This window comes from Suncus etruscus, chromosome 2 (assembly GCF_024139225.1).
Source record: "Suncus etruscus isolate mSunEtr1 chromosome 2, mSunEtr1.pri.cur, whole genome shotgun sequence".
Lineage (NCBI taxonomy): Eukaryota > Metazoa > Chordata > Mammalia > Eulipotyphla > Soricidae > Suncus > Suncus etruscus.
In genome coordinates this window covers 131,738,891-131,763,343 of record NC_064849.1, presented here as the reverse complement: position 1 = coordinate 131,763,343, position 24,453 = coordinate 131,738,891, and the positions used below count along the sequence as shown (strand labels likewise).

At 38.9% G+C, this 24,453-nt stretch overlaps 1 pseudogene; it reads left to right on the top strand.

Annotated features, from left to right (window-relative positions):
• The first annotated feature begins 9,054 nt into the window (after positions 1–9,054).
• Positions 9,055–9,898, top strand: LOC126001524 (general transcription factor IIE subunit 2-like; annotated as a pseudogene).
• The last annotated feature ends 14,555 nt before the right edge of the window (positions 9,899–24,453 follow it).

Sequence of the window (24,453 nt, the reverse complement as noted above, 5' to 3'; positions counted from 1 at the left end):
GTTTTTATAATCTTTTTATAGTGATTCATGAATTTAGGTTCTAAATGATGGTAAGCACAACATTTCAAAATTGTACAAATAATGAAAATTGTGTTAGATAATAATAATAACCACCAAAATATATTATATGAAAATCTGTTAAAATATAATATTTAAAGGCCATTATTATTATTGCTGTTTGATTACTTTGGGCAATATATATCAATAAGATGTTTGAATTTGAGCATTTCTCCTGCCTCCTAGGTATGAATATTATACATACATGAGTGTGCATATGCATTTAATTTTTTTTATAGAAAACATAAAATGACAGTCGTCTTTGGGAATGAGATGCCAAATGAATGTATGTAGTTTATGTTTTTTTGTTTTGGGGTTTATTGTTGTTAGATGATTTTGTTTGTTTGTTTGTTTGTTTGCCTTTTTTTTTTTTGCCACACTTAGCAACTCCTGGTGTTACACAGGGTATCAAATGAGATGGATACTGGGATTCAAGCCCAGGTCTGCCGCATGCAAGGCAAACTTAACCTATCCTCTATACTATTACTCTGGCTCTGACCATTACACTTTTATTTCCAGTAGCCACAGCAGATTCACAGGGTGATGTGGAGAACAGACCCTTTCATATGTTCAGCTAAGGAAAAAAAACAACTGCATGCAAGATAAATGCCCTATACTCTGTACTATTGCTCTGGTTTCTGTTGTTATTGGTTTGGTGGGAAGAAAGGTGTTTTTTTTAAACTTTATTTATTTTATTGATTGATTGATTTGGGGGCCACACCCAGTGGTGCTCAGGGGCTACTCCTGGCTTTGCACTCAGAAATCGCCCCTGGCAGGTTGGGGACCATATGGAATGCCAGAAATTGAACCGGGTCCCTCCTGGGTTGGCCACATGTAAGGCAAATGCCCCACTGCTATGCTATCTCTTCAGCCTCAGGTGTTTGATTGCTTTTTAACTCTTTCAATTAGTCTGCTTTAAATTTTTCTCCTTTTTATTTTTGTTTACACCATTTTCAAAAGAGCTGTGAATTATAGATTAGTGTTGCATTTTTTTAATTCTGTGTTAGTGTGATTAACATAAGTGTACTGAGTACTGACTACATATATGTTTATAAGCTGCTACTATATGTTATTTCTCCAGTATTGTAAAAATAAAATGTGCTGCAAAATTAAATGCCCTGGAATTTGTGGTGTTTCTTTTCTCTGGTTGTACTGGTTTCTCACACAAAGATTTTTCAGTTCCTAACACTTGCACAGTATTTGAAGTTAATTTTCATTTCCAAGTGAAAGAAATTGAGTGTTTTATTGTACGTAGAATATAGACACAGAAACTGGAGTTGCTTATTTGGAAAAGATCTCAAGAATATTCTAAATTCTCATCTTTATTCAGAATGATTTCACCTCGGGGCTGGAGCGATAGCGTGGTGGTAGGGCATTTGCCTTGCACGTGGCTGACCCTGTATGGACCTTGGTTCTATCCCCTGCATCCCATATGGTCCCCCAAGCCAGGAGCAATTTATGCATGCATAGCCAGGTGTAACCCCTGAGTGTTACAGGATGTGGCCCAAAAACAAAAAACAAAAAACAAAAAAAAAAAAGAAAAAGATTTCTTCTCTACAATTGTGAGCAAAACAAATACTTTTGCATACTTTATGGAAGTTAGTTATGAATAGAGGAGATTGAAATCATTATTTCATGCCTCTCAGTCCCTGGAAAACTGAGACTGCATCACTAGTTGTGATCCTTAGTTGTAAGTCCCATGGACATAGAGTCCGGGCTCCACCTGTGTCCTCAAATTAGGTTGCTGAGTGTCTCCAACTGAGTCACTTATTAGATACTCTCTTCCTGGGAAATACTTTCTCAGATCGATTAAGTTGGGTAGTACTTGGTGCTGCTGATCTCCATTTGCAGTTTTACTCTGAGAAAGCCACTGGACAGTTTTCAACAGTTTCGTTTATCCATTCTAATAACCATACCAGTTACTAGTCTCCCTAGCTGGCAAGTAATATGCATGCCACAGTAACACACCACAATACATTTCAACAAGTGAGGCCATTTGTGGAATCTCCAACAATAAAAATTAGTCTCTTAGCTGGAGAGATAGTACTGGTGTTAAAGTACTTGCCTTGCAAATGGTTGATCCTGATTCCAATCCCTGGTACCACATATGGTCCTTCAAGCTCTGCCAGAGATGGCAAAGATGTTGCTCTTAGTGGGGCTTGAAGGACCAGCAGTCCTGGGACTTGATCCCAGGCCTCTCACATGTGCTCAGGTTGTCATCCTATCTCCCTGATCCCTAATATTAGTTCTTTTAAATTTTTTAAAAATATAATATAACCTGCAATATTTTTTAATTGTGTTTCAGGCATACAATGTTCCAACACCCTGGAATTAACTCTAGGTAAAAAACTAATATTAGTCAGTTCTTAACCTAAAGTTAATTTTAGCTCCTAAGGACCACAAGGCAAAGCCACAGTAATCTTAGGGAAGAATTTAGGCTTCTGACATTTTGGTAGTGAAAGGGGAAAGATCACAGAATCATACTAAAGACTGATTCTGAAATAAGCTATTTCATAATTCAAAATAATTTCTTTTAGGGATAGGAAGATATTCCTTAATTCAATTCCTGGCCTTGTATGTACTACACTGCACTGGGTGAGGCCCTATTCAAAAAAATTGTCACCTTGGTATCTACAAATCTATATTTAAACTGGGACAACCAGCTCCTAGTTTCATGAGATTGATAATTTGTAAACCCTGGAAAGAAGATTACAAATTTGTTCTCTGGGAAAAACATTCATCTGATTCTGCATAGCAAATAGCATGGGTTGTGCGTGAGCCAGATTAGCAGGTTCATCTTTCTGGTTGAGGAAAAGGCACTGTAGGGCTCAGGAGAGCCAGGTTATGGCCTTTCTAGAACCACCTTGGACTGTCAAGCAAACACAAAATTTTCTTTTTTTTTTTTTTTTTTTTTTTTGGTTTTTGGGCCACACCCAGTGTTGCTCAGGGGTTACTCCTGGCTGTCTGCTCAGAAATAGCTCCTGGCAGGCACGGGGGACCATATGGGACACTGGGATTTGAACCAACCACCTTTGGTCCTGGATTGGCTGCTTGCAAGGCAAACACCGCTGTGCTATCTCTCCGGGCCCAACAAAAAATTTTCAAGCAAACAAAGTCATAGTTGCTGAACTGCACACTTTTTTGTGATAGCTATTGTTTCTCAACAGAACAATAAACAGAACTCAACCATATTGTGAGATTATCTGAAATTATTTTAGAAAGAGTAATAAAAACAAATGAGTTTGTAGGGTATAGGGTGCTGTTGATAAGAAATAGTAGTAAACTCACACATTTAAATCTGAGTGCTCATTCTATGAAACAAAGTTATTATGAAGGGAGCTGGTTTCTGTCCGGATGAAAATTTTTATGAGCCTCTCAATAGGATAGTTTTTAGAAAGTAAAAAAAAAAAAAAAAAGAAAAAAGATCCAAATGGGAAATAATGTCCTTTTAACTCTTGTTTCAAGTCACTTCAGGAATGTCAATGTAAAACAGCTGAGTCATTGTATAAAGACTTACAAGATTTTATTTTCATAGATACTAAAAAAAAAAAAAAAACAAAAACCAAGAAGCTCATTAAAATATATCTGCCTGAAGGAAATGAACTTTCTTTTTCTTTTAAATATATTTTTTATTTAAGTAACATGATCATAGTTGGGTTACAGTCATAAACAGAACACCCCCCCTTCACCAGTGTAACATTACCCTCTCCCCCTTCCCATCTCCTGCCTGTATTCGAGACAGGCATTCTACTACAGTTATTTGTTTTTAAGTTCAGTAAATTGTATTTTTTTTTCCTTAAAGGATAAGAGTAAAAAAATATAGTAAGGTGTGATAGTGGCAATTGCCGTTGTTTGCATAGGTCCAGAAAAATGGGGAAAATGGAAAAAAATCCTTGACCTGATTACAAAAAGGCCTCACCCCAGAAGTTTATTGGCATAAGACCGACTCTGGGTTCCAGGCATACCAGTCTGTCCAACCCGAGTCATTCTCCATGGTCCCGGTGAAACTTTTTCACACTTTAGCTATTGATGGTATCAGATTCTTATATTTAAAGACTCTGGATTCTGTGCATTTCTTTCATTGATGTCAGGCTGATGTGGAGCATCCTCTAGTTTCAGCATACCATTAAATGTGGAGCGATCTGCCCTGCATGCAGACTGTTGCTGAGTCGTCTGGGTGTTGGGAGAACTCTTTGGAGTAAGTCAATGCCAAAGTAGTGGTAGGTCTTCCCTGGTAGAGGTTTGGATCCTGGTAATGTTATAGACAATTGTGGTTGTTTCCATAGATGGTATCCATTGTTCAGGTGTGTGTAGGTTATGCCCATTCTTCTGAGGCCTAAGCCAAAGAAATAAACTTTCTTTAAAGAGAGAAAGAGAAAATATTTTCTACTACTGTGGGTTGTTGATGTCTTGCCACAGAACTACATCCCTGTACCCATTACTTTGTTTTTGGGTACCACTCTCCACTAGGTGCTCAATGGTCGCTCTTAGCAATGCAAGGAAACCATATAAACAATTTCTTGCATACAAAGCATGCACACGTACACTAATGTATTTCTCCAGCCTCCATTACTTAGAAAAATCAATTATAAATTTTGTATGGAATCATACAAGACCTAGGATAGCCCACCCTATATTAAAAAACAAGAAACTTGGAAACATCTCATTACCTAACTTGAAGTTCTACTTCAAAGCCATAGTGATCAAAACAGCATGGTATTAGAACAAAGACAGACTTTCAGACCAGTAAAAATAGAATATCCAGTGATAAACCCCCAAGTATATGGTCAATTAATCTTTTTTTGTCAATTAATCTTTGACAAAGGAGCCAAGAACATGCTATGGAATAAAGACAGCCTCTTCCACAAGTGTTTTTGGGACAATTAGATAACCACATGTAAAAAATTAAAGATTGATCCACATCTCACACCTTACATAAAAGTTAATTCAAAGTGGATCAAGACCTAAAGATTAGACCTGAATCTATAAAGTTCATTGAGAAAAACATAGACAGAACACTCCAAGACATAGATCTCAAAGGAGACTTCAATGGTAGGATGCCAATAGCAAGGGTATAAAATCAAATCTGAATAAAAAGGACTATATCAAACTAAAAAGAATCAAAGAAAAACAGGCTAAAATTAAAAGACAGCTGATTGAGTGGGAGAAAATATTTTTATTCAACACATTAGATAATGGGTTGATATCTAGGATATACAAAGTATTCACAAATGTTAACCCCACAAAGCCTAAATCTCATCAAAAAAAATGGGGAGAGGAAATAGAGACACTTCTCTGAGGAAAACCAACAGATGGCCAAGAGGCATGTGAAAAAATACCCATCATCACTTATCATTAGGGAAATCAAGATAATAATGAGATACCATCTTTCATCAGTAAGGATAGCACATACAAAAATATTGAGAACAATTTGTGTTGGTGGGATAGTGGTAAAAAAAAAAAACTCTCATCCACTGCTTGTGGGAATGCTGCCTGGGCCAAGCCCTATGGAAAGCAATATGGAGGGTGTTAGGCTCAGAGCAGTAAGAGAGCAAAATGCGATAGGAGCTGGGAGTCCTGTAAACAGTTTCTTCAACAATTCGAAGCCACCCTCCAGCAGGAGCAGTCTTCCTGCGGCAGTTACAAGGGGCAGACTTCTGGTAACTTCTGGTAATCCCTAAAGGATCAGCTTATATGACCAGGGGCCATAAGTATCTCTGTTTCCTTAGAGAAGGTTCTCAGTAGATTGAGAATCAATCTGCCATATGACCCAGAAATCCCGCTTTGGGGTATCTATTCCCAGGACAGAAAAACATTTATACAAATGTATGTATACACACAGCTTTTCATCACACTCAGTACAATAGTTAAGAGTTGGAATCAGCCTAGATGTCCAACAACAGATGAGTGGATCATGAAGAGGTGGTACATATATACAATCGAATACTACATAGCTGTAAGGAATAATGCAATTATGCACTTTGATGAACCATGAATAGAACTGGAAGATATGTTAAGTAAGCCAGAAGAAAGATAAATACAGATTTATATCACTTATATGTGGTATTTAGAATAACCCCGTATGAAGAAATGCAATAATTTAAATGGGGGTTGTCAAGAACACTCTAGGCCCCAGAATATAGTGAGTAGAAGGAAAGAAATTGATTGGAGAGAGATAAACACCAATATGAAAGTATGGGACAGAGACTAAGAGGTCTTAGGTACATTGGTAGTGTTAAGAAGAGACAGAACTAAATATTCAAGCCAGAGTCAACTTCAATGAAATCCTGAGACCCAAACTTTAACAACAAAAAATTAAAAAGGTCTTGTATGCTGGCAGACTGGGGGGTTGGGGGGACAAAGGGTGATGGCATGGGATGAACTCTGGGAACATTGGTGGAGGGAGGCTGATACTAGTGGTGGAACTGAACCTGAAATATTGCATATCTGAAACCCAACTATGAATAACTTTGTAAGTCACAATTGTTTCAATAAAAATTTTATAAAATAGGGGTCATTACTTGGCAACACTGGGGATCTGAGGACCATAAGAACTGGGGGGAAATTTGGTGGTGTAGTTTGAGAGCCACACTTAGTGGTGCTCAGATCCCAAGAAATATTTTTAGTTTTATTTATATGTTTATTTATTTGATTTGGGCCACATCCTGTGGTGTTGAGAGTAAACTTCTGGCTCTGCACTCAGAATTTATTCCTGTTGATGCTTGGGGACCATATGGAATGCCTGGTATCAAACCTGGGTTGGCCTTGTGCATGGCAAGCACATTACTAACTTTTGTATTATCATTCCAGCCCCCCAAATATTTTTTAAGAAAATCCTAGATTTTTTTAATTTAACTGCTATACATAAAGGAACTAAATGAAACTTTTGTTTGTATAAATCAAAAGTGTTCAAATATTGGCTATATTGAATTAGTCCAAATTTTTATTTTACTTTAGAGTGGGACTTGGCCAAATTTAGAGGTACTCATGATACCTAGAGTCTGTGCTTACAGGCCACTCCTGGCTTTTCCCTAGAGTACTGTATTTAGTACAGCAATTGAAACTAGGGTGATAATGAGGTCATTTGACTTGCCTTCACTTATCAATTAGGAAGTGGCAGTGAATAGACTGAAATTCAAGCCTTGTAGTTCCAAAGTTCGAGTTTTAACTGCTTTTCTATGACTGTGCTCTGTGCTCCAGTCTTAATAATGAGCAGTTAAGTGTCAGATGCGTTAATTATTATATCCTAAGAAGTACTGAGACTAAGAGCTAATGGAAGCAAATGTTAAGCAGGAATTGTGCGATGGAAACCAGTTAACTCAGGAGTAGCCAGTATTTAGGACCATTCATTGCACTTCCTCTTCCTGTTCTTCCTGTTTATCCTCCTTTGCTCAGCACTACTCCTCCCCTCTGAACTGGTGATGTCTGGATTTTCTCCACTCACTGATGCATTATGTGTGTCCTCTTGCTTTGTCTCTTGCTATCTCTGCTTTAACTCAAACCTCAATGCTAACCCCAATTCTTCAGTGAAATTCAGTCCTTTTCTCAGGGACCCAACAACAAAGTCTGCCATCTCTTGGATTGTGAAAAAGACAGCCCAGTAATCATTGAAAAATATCACAAAGGCCTGGACAACAATGACCACACCAAGAAGCATGTGAATGTGATCACTGTTATTACCAATGAGATCGCAGGCATCCCCTAAAGCACCTTTAGAGAGGGCCTCTGGGATGTTCTTGCAGGAAGGAGAGAGAGAAAGAAGAGATAATTGTGATCCTGAAGCCTCGGCTCTGGACAAGGAGATCACAGAAATGGATTCTGACTCCAAAGAATTGCTCTTGGACACTGCTGGTTATTCGGGCATACAGGCATATGCCAATAGCTGGGATGAGTTTCCAGAGACTATGTGTAGTCTTTGGAATCTTTTTTGCTATGCTGAATTTATCTTCAATTAACTTTGGACAACAACAAAATTATAGCTAATTCATTAGAACACTTTTGACTCTGGTTCTTTTTGAAGCTAAACTCAATGTTTTAGACCAAAAGGAGGAAATTCCCTTCTGATAAGAGATCTAATTCTCTCATTGCCAAATATTTTTCATCCTGAGGAATCACAACTATAGTAGGATTTCAGTTCTCTACAACAGGATTTCATTTCCCATTTCAGGGAATTCTCTGCTTCATGTGAGAGGATTGGAGCCTTGTTGCTAATTCTTACACCTGAATATTCATCCATGGAAATCACCACGAATCTTGTGAAACTGCAAGTTCTGATTTAATAGTGTTTTTCTAGGACCCTAGGTGTTGTCGTTCTTTTTTTTTTTTTTTTTTTTTTAGGGAATAGTGCACACCTGGCAATGATCAAGGATTACTCCTGGCTCTGCACTCAGAATTACTCAGGTGATGCTTGGGGGACCATATGGTATGCTGGAGCCATATGCAGGTCAACCATATGCAAGGCAAGCACAAGCATACTCTCTCTGGTCCAGATACTGCCTTTCTAACAAGCTCTGAAGTAGTCAAGGCAACTAGACAATGGATCAGAGAAGCAAGAATCTAGAGCAGGGCTCTTCAACTTCTTTACACCTGTAGATCAGCTCCTGTCTTGTATCCTGGTCCATGGGAAGGAAGTAGCCAGTGATTTACAACCTCTCAGTACCTATGAACTGGTACCAACCAGTGGACCAACCAGTGGTTGAAGACGACTGACCTAGATCAGTGATTCTTTATACCTATCACATATTAAAAACCCCCTAAGGTACTTTTAATTAAGAGACACCAAGGGGAGCATCCTGGTCAGGAAGTGGCCCCTGGTTCCTCCGCCACCATCAGCGTGGAGACCCCGACCTGTCGGGGCCATGCTAGGTGGCCATGGCAGCATGTAGGGGTGCTCCAGAGGGGCAGGTGCTCCAGAGGGGCAGTTAGCCGCTGCCGAGCCAGCGTCGGCTACTGCCGAAGGCCAAGGGTCTCGTGGGATGGCTCTCCTGGCTCAGCATTATGGATCTAAGCCTCCTGAGGGAATGGGAGCTATTCAAAACAAAACAAAACAAAAAAACAAAACAAAAACAAAAACAACAACAAAAAAAAACGAGCCCTTTTCCTTTCTACTCCTGTTGTTGAAAAACGTTGTTATTTCTGGCTCATAGTTCTCATCGTCATCAAAGAAGAAAGCAGAACTAGAACATGGAGCTCTAAACGAAATTCTGATCACAGCAACAGATCATTTAACTTGCAAGCGCTATCAGGAAGCTCTGAATATAGATTTGGAGTTCTTGCTAGGATTGTGAATTACATGAAAATACAGCATCAACTAGGAGATACACATCCTCTAACTTTAGAAGACATTTTGGATGAAACGCAACAAGCAGAAACAATGGCTAATGAGTGAGCCTTTAGTTAATAATCCCCAAATTGAAGTAATAAATGAGAAGTATGCCTCCAAGTTCAAATACAATTTGAAAGATAAGAAAGCCCTACTTAGGCTTTTAGATCAGCATGACCAGCAAGGCTTAGGAGGAATTCTTTTAGAAGACTTAAGAGGAAGAACTACCCAATTCTCAGAAAGCTGTCAAGGCCTAAGGGGATGAGATACTATTTGTTAATCAACCTGATAAGAAGAAATTTCTTCAATGATAAGAGCTGTCAGTTTTCTGTGGATGAAGAATTTTAGAAACTGTGGAGTGTACTTCTTTCATACAGGACTCTGGACCAAAGAAAGTGGCCCCTATTCAAAGAAGCAAAAAACCTGCTTCACAGAAAAGGCTGCAGTTTAAGACTCATAAAGAACACTTGGCAGGAGTGCTGAAGGACTGACTATTCAGACATGGCTCTCAGCAAATAGTGTGCAGAATGGCCCTGAGCAGAGCTACAAATTGGCAAGAGCTTTGTTGTGTTTGCTGTGACCTGGAGACTGGCTGTCTTCTTGTTCTACTTCCTAGGAACGAGAAGAGCAGCAGTGCAGTTTACAAAACAAATCACCAAACTCAGAACTTGTTTGAATGGAGTGGCTCAGGAAATGTGATCCTTCCTTTAACCTTCTTGATGTCTTGTGGTAAAGGTGCTTAGTAGCATGGCATGCAGATGTCTTTGCTATTTGTCTCTACTCCGTGGTCCCTGATTGGTTCCATTCTGCCTTTTATTACTTTAGATTGTGTTTGCAGATAGTCTTGAACCAATATTTATTTCCTCAGAACATATTTATAATAAAATCATTGTAGAAGAAAAGAGAGAGAGGAGAGAGAGAGAGAGGGAGAGAGACAGACAGACAGACAGACAGACAGAGACAGAGACAGAGACAGAGACTAAGGGGCAGGGATTTGTAGAAACTCCCTCAGAAAAGTATAGTGAGCTGTCAGAGTTGAAAGTCACTATTTTGAAGTCTGAAATGACAGCAGGAAATGGAGGGTTGCTTGGATGAACCCCTGGTAGTGTGCCAGGGGGAAGATGGAACTCCTGTCTGTGACTTTGTTGCTTGTGTTTCCTTCTATCCTTCACTTTCCATCACCTTTTCTCTTAATGTGGTCCTTTACAATTCATCTCCTTCCGAGAAAATGTCTTCTCAGTAAGAAGCTGAACAAAATCAATAATTCCTCTTTGACCCCTCAGAACTGTGTCCAGGAAACAATTGCCAGTCAAAATCAGGGAGACAGCAGACTACTGCTCCCCAGCAGCACACAAATAACCTCTGGGGCCTTCCTAATAGAAATGCTCAAGCTGATGCATTGTTGGAGGCTCAGTGTGCAGGAGGAGGATGAAACTATTCCATTGTATGTAGTGGGCAAGGGAGAAGTAGAGAGAATTCTAGGAATCTCTACACATTTATCTCCAGAAGGTAGATTTATAGGGTGAAATATGGGGAACAGTGCCCTCCTGCTTTCAACCAAGGAACAAGAACAGAAAACAATTTTCTAAAAAAGATGTTAAAATTTAAAAGCAACTTAAAATTCAAAAAACAGTGCATGCAATTCAGCACACAGTGAGGTAAGTTGTTCTATACTTGGCACCATGTTAGGTGCTGGGAACTTGAAAAGGAGAAAGACTGGCTCCCAAGCCCTTGTAACAAAGCTCATGGTCTAATAGGGAACATACATGTAGCACAGCTGACACTAAAGGCATCGACCTCTCCTATCTCTGCTCCTCCCACAGTAGTTGGACTCTTTTTTCAGATGAGTAGGCTCCCCAGAAAGAAGCTATTTCTAATCTGCCTTGCAAGGTAGGTCCCATATGAAAAAGTACTGGTCAATGGAACCTTTTGGAAAATTTCTGTGTAATTTTCTTAAACACATGGATGTTCCTTGAACACAGAGCCAGGAGTAAGCCCTGAGCACAGCCAGGTGTGGCCTCAAATCCAAAAAATAAATAATTAAGTAAATAAAACATAAGTGGATGTTTGAGCTCTTGTTTCTGTAACTGAATATGGAGAAAGGCATTTGCTGATGTAATTAAATGAAGGATCTTGAAGCGCATTCATGGGTGTGAGATGATGACACACTCTTGTTCCCCCTTTTCTCTTGTCTCCTTGGTAATAAGAGGCTCACCAAGTTTATACTTTGGATAATAAACAGAAAACCACAACCAGGGACCCCAATTCCTGATTATTTTTAACTCACTACACTTGTCTACATTTTAATAAATTCAGGGTGAAATCTGGGTAAGCCCTAGTTATTTTTATATTTCTATTTATTGCTAAAGAAGCATCTACTAATAATAAACAGATAATTCACAACAAATTAATTTTAAGCCAAATCTTTATTCAAATGTATGTACTGGAGAAAATTCTGCTTCACTATGAATAAACCATGATTCTTTAGGAAAGATCCAATGTAATCTAACTCTTGACTACTCTTAAACTCATTTAAGTCACTCTTCTCTTGCTTAGCAGATGTGTTGTATGAGAAGCCTTATACATTATTCTTTCATTCCACAAATTAAAGGCCTTATTCAGGGCCTTATACACCAGTGAAAAACCTTCACTAAAAATTGGCTTCTTTTTATTTTATATATAAGCTTATTTTCCAACTCAGAGCCTTTGCCATACTGTTTCTTTAGTCTAGTGCTATACAATAGATTGTCTATAATGTTTATCTTATTCTCTCCCTGCTACCCAATATGGCAGCCACTAGCTATATTAGCTAATGCACTGGTTCTCAAATAGTGGGACACAAGGCTCCGTAAAGGAGGGCGCATTTCACCTTGGCAAACACTGTCATAACAAGCTAAGCCCCATGTTTATGTCTCTGTATGTCTCTGGAGCTGAGAGTTGCTGTGTCCTGCTTCAGACCCCGCTTCGAAAAGCTATGCATTGCAAAATGTGCTCATTGTAGCCATTAATCCAGACATCACCTCTGATTAAAAAATCAGCTCAAATTATTTTATATATTTTTGTTTTGCAAGCTAAAGGTTTTTTTTTAATAAAGATACTATTTACAGTTATGCGGGGGGGGGGGCGCAAAAAATGCTTTCTTCTTCCTAGGGAGACATGACAGAAAATAATTGAGAAGCACTGAGCTAATGTGATGTGAGAAAGATGGCTCATAGGATTGAGGTATGGAATTTAACATTTTGCATAATTTTAAATTAGTTCATCCTAACCTAATACAAGGAGTGGTGAGTGCAGTTAGAGAAATAACTATGCTAATAATTATGACAATGGTAGTGAATGAGAGAAATAGAATGCCTGGAGACAGGCAGGGGTGGGGGCAAGAGGGAGTGGTGGCATTGGTGGTGGAAAGGTTACACTCACTGGTGAAGGGGGTGTGCTTTTTATGACTGAAGCCACCTTTAAACATGTTTGTAATCATGTTACTTAAATAATGATATTATTAAAAATATATTAAAATTAGTTCATATTTTTTTAAACTTTTTAAAATTAAAACCAAAGTTTTCATAGTTGGATTTCAGAAATAAAATGTTTCAGGGCCAATCCACCATGAACGTCAGCTTCCTTTCACCAATGTTTCCAGAGTCCAGCCCATGCCACCACCTCTGCCCCCAACCTGCTATTATCATAAGCCCATTTTAAGTATTGATTGTTTAAGTTTATTTTTCATGATTTCATTGTTGTTTTTTTTGGCTTGGATATTTATTTTGTCTTTTCTTAACACCACCAATGCACATGAGACCACATGGCCCCAGCCCCATCATTTAATATCTGTGTTTTTTTCCTCCTCCATTGAATTTCATTCCTTCTCACTATACTCTGGGGCTAAGCGTATCTAGTTCATCTATAAACTTCCACATGTGAAGTTGCTGTTAGAGCTCAGAGCTTGACCATTCTATTACCTACAACAAATGACACAGTCCTGAAGGCAGTTTTATTTAGATGATGGTCTCTATTTTCACACCTAAAAGGACAAATGGGGTCCAGTTTCTTTATGCTTGAATCTGAGTGGGCTTTGTTCACAGTAGTGTAAGGATTTTCACACCACTTAAGAAGAAACCTTGCAATTTCTGCCCTAGTTTCTTGAAGGTTCTGTTCTAGGGACATTAGCTCTCAGTAGCTCCTTCCCGGAATTTATCTGCTACACTGTGGTAAGTCAAAGCCACATAAAGGGACCAGGTATAATTTCTTCAATCTTTGATTACTTCCAATCAAATCATCTTCATTCATTTCCTGTGGCTTCCCCCCAAAATCATCACAAAAATAAAGGCTGAAGACAACAGAAATTCATTCTTTTGTATGTCCACAATATACCAGAAGTATGAAATCCCCTGGCATCAGGATTTGGTCTCTTCTGGATCCCTGTGGAAGAATGCATGCCAGTCCACTCTCCTAGTTTTTGGTGAAAACTGTCAGTGCATTCTTCCACCTCTGTCTCTTCACTTCACTGATTCCACTATATTTCTCATCTTCTTAGCCATACCTCTCCTCTATTCTAAGGGAAAATATCAGTAGTTATTTTCCTAAGACCCACCATAAACCAAGAGTACCTCAGACTGATATCCTAAACTTCTTTGCAGCTGCACAATCATAAGGTCAAGATATTCCTCAGGCCTCAAACATGTGACTTTGAAACAAAAAAAGTCAACCGAAAATTGGGGGTTGTCTTTTACGCCGAGTATATCCCAAGAAATGTTTCAATATGCCGCCAAACGAAAATTGTCTGAATATTGCCACAAAACGAATTTTCCAACTCGATCCTGCACCAATCACTGTGCCAGCCAGCAGCTTCAGTTTACTCATGGTCATGGAAAGGGTCTGCACCTGTAAAAGAAATGGGTGGGAAAAAGGGGACCACCAAAGATTCTGATTATGGCATCAATTTATTTTTGAAATGCCATGACTTAACAGTTTTTACACAAAGAGAGGAGGAAACAATGCAAACATTTGTCAAGCATGCATTTGTCATCATGCAGTTCAAAAGGTTTGGCATGTGCCTGTTAATTTAATACAAGTTTCTTGAGGAACATCCTATTATCACACCAAATGCTCTATCTATAGATCTGAGTTCCTGAGCCAGAAGAGTGTGACCTTATGGTTCTTTTAATCTGCATCAACTCATAGCCAGTTGGCACGTACACAATGTATAGCTCAACTAAAGGACAGGCCTGTTAGAAAATGGCAGTTTGCTACAAGATGGCAGTGCTTATGCTAAGACTGTGAGGGAGAATCTGGCTCCCTACAAATCACTGCAAGACTGTTTGGACTGCCTCTCTAACTCACCCAAGCCAAGCAGGCTTTTTATGCATGCAAATTAGTCAATGTTCTGGATCCAAATCTACACTGTCAAAAGCCTGCTCAGATTGGCCAGAGTCAGAGAGAAAGTCTATTACAGTATAACCTTTGAACTTTTGCTTGCTGTTATTGGCTCACTGTGGTACATACAGTTGCAGCACAGGAACGTTCTGTCTGATACAGCGAATATAGGCCTAAACACCTATGTTTTAACTGCATAATTATGGGGTCATCTTATACGCCGGAAAATACGGTAAGTCATCATCACTATACCTGTGTGAAGTTCTGACTTTCAGAATTGTAGATCCTCATAAAATGGTAAAAATTTAGGTATTTCCTTATTCTATAAGATACTAATTACTGGTGTGATCTTTTCCATCTTGGTATCTCTCTTAGCAATTTTTGTCCAACAATCTGTCTTTTCTGTTAACTATTTGGAATCACTGTTATCTTGCTGCTTCATTAAAGAGTTAATTTTTTTTTTTTTTTACTTTGTGGTTCACACCTGGCAACATTCAGGGGTTACTCCTGGTTCTACGCTCAGAAATCACTCCTGGCAAGCTCAGCGGACCATAGGAGATGTTGGGATTCGAACATCATCCTTCTGCATGCAAGGCAAATGCCATATCTCCATGCTATCTCTCCAGCCCCAGAGTTAATTTTTTTTTGGTTTTGGGTCACATGTGGCAGCACTCAGGGATTACTCCTTGCTCCATGCTCAGAAATCGCTCCTGGCAGGCTCGGAGGACCTTATGGGATGCCGGGATTCGATGACCTTCTGCATGAAAGGCAAATGCCTTACCTCCATGCTATTTCTCTGGCCCAGAGTTAAATAATTTTTGACATGCATTTTACTTTAATTCATTTATTGATTCTAGATTGGATTAACCTTTTAGCTATTGTGATCCATGCTGCAACAGACATGAGGGTGTGTGTATATATATAATTTGAGTTAGTGTTTCCTTTTTCTTTGGGTAAATATCCTGACATAGAATTGTTGGATCATATGGATGTGGGTGTTTGCTCCCATGCTTTACAGGGCTTGCACTGAGTTACAGTGCTCATTGGGAGTGAATCTGTTGAAGCATGTGTTCCCTCAGGCTTGCCTTTCCTGCCAAACATCATTGTATTTATCCTTTCTTTGCGGTTCTTACACACACCTGCCTGCAATACAGATAGAAATCGTCTGTGTTGCCATGAATTACCAACAGTAGAGTTGCCAGACTTAAACAGCAAATTGTCCAGATTGTGCTGGGCACATGTGAGACAGTGATTTAAATGATTTCAGGTTTTACATTCAAGTTCTTAAATCTATTTTAATTTAATCTATGTGCTTTATACTTTATCATTTTATTCTCTTTTAAAAATTTTAAATCAAATCACCATGAAATACAGAGTTTAAATGTTGTTGATGGTTGAGTTTCAGTCATACAATGCTCCAACACCCATCGCTCACCAGTGTCTATTTCCCACCAGTAATTTCCCCAGTTACCTCTCCCTTCTGTTTCTCCCACCTATAGCAGACACTCTTCTGCTTCTCTTCCTCTTCCTCCTTCTCTTCCTTCTTCTTCTTCTTCTTCTTCTTCTTCTTCTTCTTCTTCTTCTTCTTCTTCTTCTTCTTCTTCTTCTTCTTCTTCTTCTTCTTCTTCTTCCTCCTCCTCCTCTTCCTCCTCCTCCTCCTTCTTCCCCCTCTTTCTTCTCCTCTGTTGCATTAATTATAAATGAGTCCTGGTGTGGTGGATGGTGGTAAGGCCTTTCTCAGCTTGGCCTGACTCCTGCAGTCCCTTCAGCCTGCGGGTCTGTAGGTGCAAAGTGATGACAAAGAAAGGATCCACAGGTAGTCAGATGAAGTATCAGGAGACATCCAGCTTTATTACAAGGCCCTAATTGCCATGTGTTTTTTCATATGGCCTCTAAGCTAAGCAGCCTCTTTCCTGCTGCTCTGCATCCATCCTGTGTCTACCTCTCCTCTCCCCCAGCCAACCCCTTTGTTACAAACCACATACCCTGGGGTCTCACTATCCAGGTGAGATAGGCAGGAAATTGGGGGAGGGATAACACTACTCCTCTCCTCCTTCTCTTCCTCCTCCTTCTCTTCCTCCTCCTCTTCTTCCTTTTCCTTCTCCTCTTTCTTCTCCACCTCTTCTTTTTCTTCTCTTTCTTCTTAGCCTCCTTCTCCTCTTCCTTTTCTTCCTCTCACTCTCTTCCCTTTTCTCTTCTAGGCACAGTGGATTACAACACTGTTACTGAAAGGGTGTGCATATCTCTATTGTTATTGTTAGTTATTGTTAGTGGCCCCCTCACTGTCTTAACTGAACTGTCATTTCTATTGCCCTTGGGTATTATTTGTGTTTTATTCTTTTGTATATGGCTGTCTCTTTCAGCACTACTAATTGCAGAGTTTCTCTCTTCATTATTACTTATTTTTAATTTCTTTGTTATACTTTAACTGGCTATATGTGAGTTTAATTTTGCAGTTTTTAATGTTTTCTGTGATCTATATACGTTTTTGGCCACATTCCATATTGTTTTGATCACTAGAGCTTTGTAATATAGTTTGACATTAGGAAGTGTAATACCTGAGCTTTTTTTTTTTCTCAGTATTGCTATTTGGCATCTTTTTGTTATAACACACACATCTTAGGATTATTTATTCTATTTCTATTAAAATGGCATTGGAATTTTAATAGCAATTCCATTGAGTTTGTAGATTGCGTTGGATAGTATGGACATTTATTTTACAGATGTTTTGTTTTGTTTTCTGGCCACACCCGGTGACGCTCAGGGGTTACTCCTGACTATGCACTCAGAAATCACTCCTGGCTTGGGGAAACCATAAGGGACACTGGGAATTGAATTGAGGTCCATCCTGGAACAGCCGCATGCAAGGCTAATGCCCTACTGCTATGCTATTGCTCTGGCCCCTATTTTACAGATATTTTAACAATATTAATTATTTCAACCCATGAGCACATAATATTTCCCCTTTATTTGTAACTTCTTTAATTTCTTTCATTGCTCTATTATATTTTGTTTTGAGTAGATTAAATCATCTAGCATGAGAAAACGGAAAGAAAATGGTTGACTTTCTAGAATTTGAACACTAGTTCATGCTGCTTCATTTGAAACTTGTTGTCCTTCTGAATAAAAATTATATTAACTATTCTTCCATGATGTGAAATGTGTAAGAAATAAGAATGAATAGACAACCTGATATTTTTCTATTACTAATTTTTTATGTTTTATTTATTTACAGATATTCCTCGCTTAATGATCAAGTTCCGTTTCAATGACTTGGTTATTAAGCAACTTGGTCGTTAAGTGAGGAACTGCATGTACTGTATACAGTAGTACAGTATATGCATAGTACTTGAAAATAAGTATACTGAATAAGTAAAATCATGAGAAAGATCAAACTGAAAACTTCCACTTGTTTTAATTAGTATAAGTTGTGTAATTTACACACAGTACTGCTGTTAGGGTCTGGGAAAAATCCCCATCCTCAGGGTGCCCCGAGAGTTCCAAAGAATGACTTAGAGCACAGGTGAGATTTTATTCTGGATCCAGGGTCAGTGCCTCAGGACAGATCCCAAAGCAAAGACCTCAAGCTTTGTTTGAGCAAGGTTTATATAGATCATTTCTTAAAGGAAAAGTGTCATCATTTTTACAGGTGCAGGCACAGTTTGTGCATTTTTACATCATAACTTAGTCAGAAGAAAGAAACATATTCAATGAACAGATATGGTTATTAAACTTATCAACCCCAGTGTTACATATTGTACGTGTCAGCTTACCACAGTGGGTCAGGATGGGAACAACCTGGCATTATTAGTTACAGAGAAGAAACGGGATCACTAAAACTCAAGGTTCAAATGTAGCTAATTGTTAGATTCCTTTGCACAGAGTGGCACATATGTCAGCCTCAGAAGCATGGGAGTTGGACTTTCTGGCACCGAAAGCCCCCTCTGGTTGGTACTGCTGAAATCACTCTAGGCTTATAATTATTAGCAATAATATAAGAATACTTAATGGCTAACTTAACTTATTGTTATACATATATATCCTATAAAACTTAAAACTTACTTAAAGTGGCAGCTATAACATAATAGTAAGTATAAATGAGCCTTGATCCCACATGCCCAAGTCTTTATCTCCCAGGCTTGCTGTCCTTGGGAGCTGTGAGAGCAGAACTTGCTTATCTTAACTTGAGCTAACTGTCTGAGGCCTCTTTCTAACTGTCTGAGGCCTCTTGTCTCTGTGGCTCCCTGCTCTTCTGGCAGGGGTTTCTGTTTGCAGGCTAGAATTCTAAAATGGGGCAGTCTTTGAAAAAGAGAAGTTTAAAATATAAAAGACCTAAAAACATTTAAGAAATTTTTCCTCATCACTGCAATGTATTACAGAATATAACGTTAGTAAAGTAGGTTCATAAAAGCACCAAAAACCACAGTACTGTACTATAGAGTGTACAAGATGGAAAAAGAATATTTAAAATAAAATAAAATAACAGTGAAGAGATGGTCATAAGTGCGAGCTCTCACTAAACAGGTAGGTGGTTAAGTGAGGAGTATCTGTATTCATTTTATTTTTGTTTGGGTCACAGCTAGAGATACTCAAGGTTTACTCCTGACTCTGCACTCAGGAATTATTCCTGGTGACCCCATAATGTCCTTTCAACTTCATTTATGAAACCAAGAAAACATCTTCCAATTGAGTATACATTTTCTAGACCTGTGGCTTCTTCTGTTTTTTTTTTGTTTTTTTTTTACCAACTTAAATGAACCATCATTCAGTTGCCACAAAGAGGGAGTGACTAGAAGGCAAAGTTCTTGTTACTACAGACTTAAACTGTCTTCACATTCACTTGATTGTCAGAGCAGGAAATTCTGGATGATAGTCACACGCTTCTCTATATTCTCTAGCTTCCTGTCATACTGTGCCATCCTAATTTCTGATCTTTGACTCTTTCTTTTCTTTCTTCTTTCTTTTCTTTCTTCTTTTCTTCCTTCCCTCCTTCCTTTTGCTTTCTTCCTTCCTTCCTTCCTCCCTTCCTTTTTCTTTCTTTCTTTCTTTCTTTCTTTCTTTCTTTCTTTCTTTCTTTCTTTCTTTCTTTCTTTCTTTCTTTCTTTCTTTCTTTCTTTCTTTCTTTCTTTCTTTCTTCTTTCTTTTTTCTTTCTTTCTTTATTTTCTTTCTTTCTTTCCCTTCTTTCTTTTCTTTCCTTCTTTTTTCCCTTCCTTCCTTCTTTCTTTTCCTTCCTTCTTTCCTTTCCTTCCTTCTTTCCTTTCGTTTCTTTCTTCTTTCCTTTTGTTTCTTCCTTCTTTCCTTTCATTTTCTTCTTTCCTTTCCTTCCTCCCTTCTTTCCTTTCTTTTCTTCCTTCCTTTTCTTCCTTCCTTCCTTCCTTCCCTCCCTTCCTTCCCTCCCTTCCTTTCCTTCCTTTCCTACCTTCCTTCCTTCCTTCCCTCCTTCCTTCCTTCCTTCCTTCCTTCCTTCCTTCCTTCCTTCCTTCCTTCCTTCCTCCCTTCCTCCCTTCCTCCCTCCCTCCCTCCCTCCCATCCTTCCTCCCTTCCTACCTCCCTCCCTTCTTTTCTTTCTCTCTTTCTCTCTTTCTTTTTTCTTTCTCTCTTTATCACATTTTGAGAAGCCACTCTCATGGGTGCTCAGGGTTTACTCCTAGCTCTGCAGGGATCATTCCTGGTGGTGTTCAAGGGACCATATGATGCGGTGATTGAGCTGGATTGATACAAAATAAATGCCTAAATTTCTTTCCTATCTCTCAAGCCTCTCAATTTCTAATTTTTCAGATAATCTCAGGGTTTCCCTTTTGTTCAAGTGTGCAGGAATTTTGTTTGAACTCATTAAGCAGGGTAGTCAGTTGTCATTACAAATACAAGATTTGCTCTTCTCTAAGAACCCTCTGAGTGATTACACAAAAATCTGACTATTTTGCTGTGAGACACCAGGATCTATTCTTTATCTTGAGCTTACCCGAGTGCAGAGAATTCACCAATGTCTTGCACAGATTGCATGTGTCTGGCTACTGGTATTCTAAGAATAAAGCAAGAGAGAGGCTTTATTTTTTAATGTATTAATTGCTTACATTTAAAAATTTTAATTTAAATACCATGCTTACAAGGTTGTTCATAATACAGTTTTTCTTATAAAGTTTTTTATGATTGCGTTTCAGTCATACAATGTATAACAACCTTCACCAGTGCATATTTCCCAACACCAATGTACTCAATTTCCCTCTCATCCTCCCTGATGCCCTCTTCCCTCCCACCCACTCTCTCCTGCCGTCCTCTGGGGCAGGCATTTTACTTCACTCTCTCTCTGAAAGAGGCTTTATTGATAGACTTTTCCCCAATTTCAATTTTCTCCTCTATGACTGGGATAAGACTCAGACACTAGTTTTCTATCTAGATTGAGGTGATGTAGTCATCTGGTTCTATGGAACTACAGAGAAAAACTGGGATCCTCTCTGGTTCCATAGACCCAGGGAATCAGTTCCTGTCTCTTCCTTTTTTCAGACTCCCTAGGCTTTTTAGGGTTCTGCAGAGCAAATTAACTTCCTTCTTGGATTCCTTCTGAGATTTTGTTTTCTTTGATCTGATAAATGAGTCAACTTTCTTCTGTTTCTAGTTCCCCCCAATGTTGTGTTGTGTGTGTTTGTGTGTGTGTGTGTGTGTGTGTGTTTGTGTCTCATCTCCACTTCCATCTCTAAGAACTTTTCATTTGTAAATTTTTCCTCCTTGATTATCATTTCAGAGACAGGGAATATAAGTCAGTATTTAATCTGCTAGACTAAAAAGTTTTAACTCTTCTTTTAAAAGAAGAGTACATAATTATGGCAATAATTTTCAATTCAACTGCCTTCACAAAAGTTCAAATGTGCCATATTGGCCTCTGAAAGAACCATCAGGGTGTATGGTACTAAATGCCTATTCATATTTTTGCAAAATGTTCTTAATTCTCCCTAAGTCTACATAAAACTGTATTTCAGAACCTGAAATACAGTGTTTTCAGAACTATTGCAAAGGTAATCATAGTGTTCTGATAATAATTAAGCTACTCTCAATAATAATAGGGATTTTTTTCTTTTACTAAGCCACAAATGATCACTATTATAGTAAATTAGATTGGCAGGGGAGGGGGATAGTTTATTTTCTTCTCATTAAGACATTTTAATGAACATGTTCTTTCCTATACTCTGAAATCAGGTTCACACTTTCCTATACTTCGCAATTCTCCCTAAGGCTTAAAACCAGAATCTTGAACAGACAAAAGATTTTGGTCCTTGTAGTATGGCCATCACACTGCAAAGTTGCCATTAGAGAAGTGACTTTGTCACTTTAGAACCCAAAATCCCTAGTACTAGGTACTCTCTGGATTATCTAGTTTATGTGAAATAAACAGTTTTCTTGGATAAATTATCTGTTTCTTTGTAATTCTGCAAACAGCAAGCTTCTATCCATGCTCAGTACAAATAAATATCTTCAGAAGGCTGTAGAAACAGAATCCATTTCTATGGAGGAATGAGCCTGTGAGTCTTAGTCAATCATTAGTCTAGCTCCTTTATACATAGGCCTGGTCCTGAGGTAGAGATCACATTTGTATTTCAATGATTCTAAGAGCATTTCTCTCCTCTCATAGTAGAAGAATAAAAATGTATTTTTGTGCCCATATGTCAGCTTCAAGTCCCTGGATCTTAAGGACTGTGGGTTCTTTAATTTAAATCCTTTAACAAGATATAAAGATGATATTTGTACTTGGGTGCTATTTGAAGTTCTGGGAACTCCCTCCTCTGATTAAGGAGCCTAGTTCTGGAGCAAGAGAAAGTAAAGAGCTGGACAAACACTCAAGTCTGAAGAGAAAATACAGAGTTTGGAGCTTATGGCTTGCATGTACTACTTGTATCCCATGCATCAATAGCTGGTGCCCTGAAAGACTCCCAGGCACTACCAAGGTGATCCAGGTAATCTCTGGCATTGCAGGACCCTCCAGGCCACCATCAAAGAGACCGAAGAATATTTGAAGCTGTCTAGAGGAGCTGTTATCTGTAGGGTCCAGCTGGCTAAAATACACTGGGCATGTACTCCCTAAAGTGAGTGGGTTGCAGATCTTATGGGATGAAATGCTTCTCAAAAATAAGATTGGGAGGGTAGCTGGAGAAATAGTACAGCTACTAAGGTGATTACCTTGAACACAGCTGACATGATTTCAATCCCCCTAAATTCTCTCTGGTGTCCCTGAACACCAATAACAGTTACCCCTGAGAGCAAAGTCCCTGAGCATCAATGTACCCACTGAGCATCACTGGGAGTGGCCCCTCTTTTTAAAATTTTTTTCTTTGTTTTGTTTGTATTTGGGGGGAGTGCATCCAGCAGTGCTCAGGGATTACTCCTGGCTCTGAGTTCAGGGATCACTTCTAGCAGGGCTTAGAGAACCATATATGGTGCAGGGATCCAGTCTGGGTTGTCAATGAACAAAGCAAGTGGCTCTGTTATCAGTAGTATCTCTTCAGTCCCCCACTTTACTCATTTGGTCAAAAGTTGATTTGCTAAGGTCCTAAGATCAATACCTTAAATGTGAATATAATAGAAGTGATAGATATTTTAGGTGTCATTAGTTAAAACAGGTTCTACTGTACTTAACTGGACCCCAATAGGATTTATAGAAAGATGGTGAGATTCAAAGCAAGAACACTGAGAAGACATCATTAATCATCAGGGAGATGCAAGTCAAAACAATAAGATATCATCTCACACCACAAAGATTGGCACAAATCAAGAATAACAAGAATAACCAGTGCTTAATTGGATATGGGGAGAGAGGGATTTGCATTCACTGTTGGTGGAAATGTCAACTAATCAGCCTTTTTGTAAAACAATAGGACATTCTTCAAAAAAACTAGAAATTCTTCAAAAAACTAGAAACTAGGGATAATTAGTATGGAAGTAGGGCATTTGCCTTGCATGCAGAAGTTCGAATCCAGTGGTTGAATGCAGTGGTTCGAATCCCGGCATCCCATATGGTCCCCGAGCCTACCAGGAGCAATTTCTGAGCGTAGCCAGGAGTAACCCCTGAGCACTGCCAGGTGTGACTCCAAAACCAACCAACCAAACAAACAAAAAATACTAGAAATTGATATCCCATATAACCCAGCAATACTATTCCTGGGAATATACCCTAGGGGCCCAAAAACACAATGCAGAAAAGATATCTGCACTCCTATGTTCATTACAGCACTATTAATAATAGCTCAAATCTGGAAACAACCCCAGCTGAGTGGATAAAGAAACTATAGTATATCTACAGAGTGGAAATTCTGTTGGTAAAAAATTAAGTGATAACATTTGCACATACATGAATGGATATGGAGAGTATTATGCTGAGCAAAATGAGTAAGAGGAAGAGGGATGAATAGAACAATCACACTTATTTGTGGGATATATGTGAAAAGGACACTATGGTAATAATACTCAAAGACAATAGAGACAAAGGTCAGGAGGACCAGTCCATAGTAGAGTGTTCACCACAGTGCTAAATCGAAAGAGAGAGAGAGAGAGAGAGAGAGAGAGAGAGAGAGAGGGAGGGAGGGAGGGAGAAAGAGGGAGAGGGAAAGAGGGAGGGAGGGAGGAAAAGGAGGAGAAGGAGGAGGAGAAGAAAAGGAGAAGGAGGAGGAGGAGAAGAAGAAGAAGAAGAAGAAGAAGAAGAAGAAGAAGA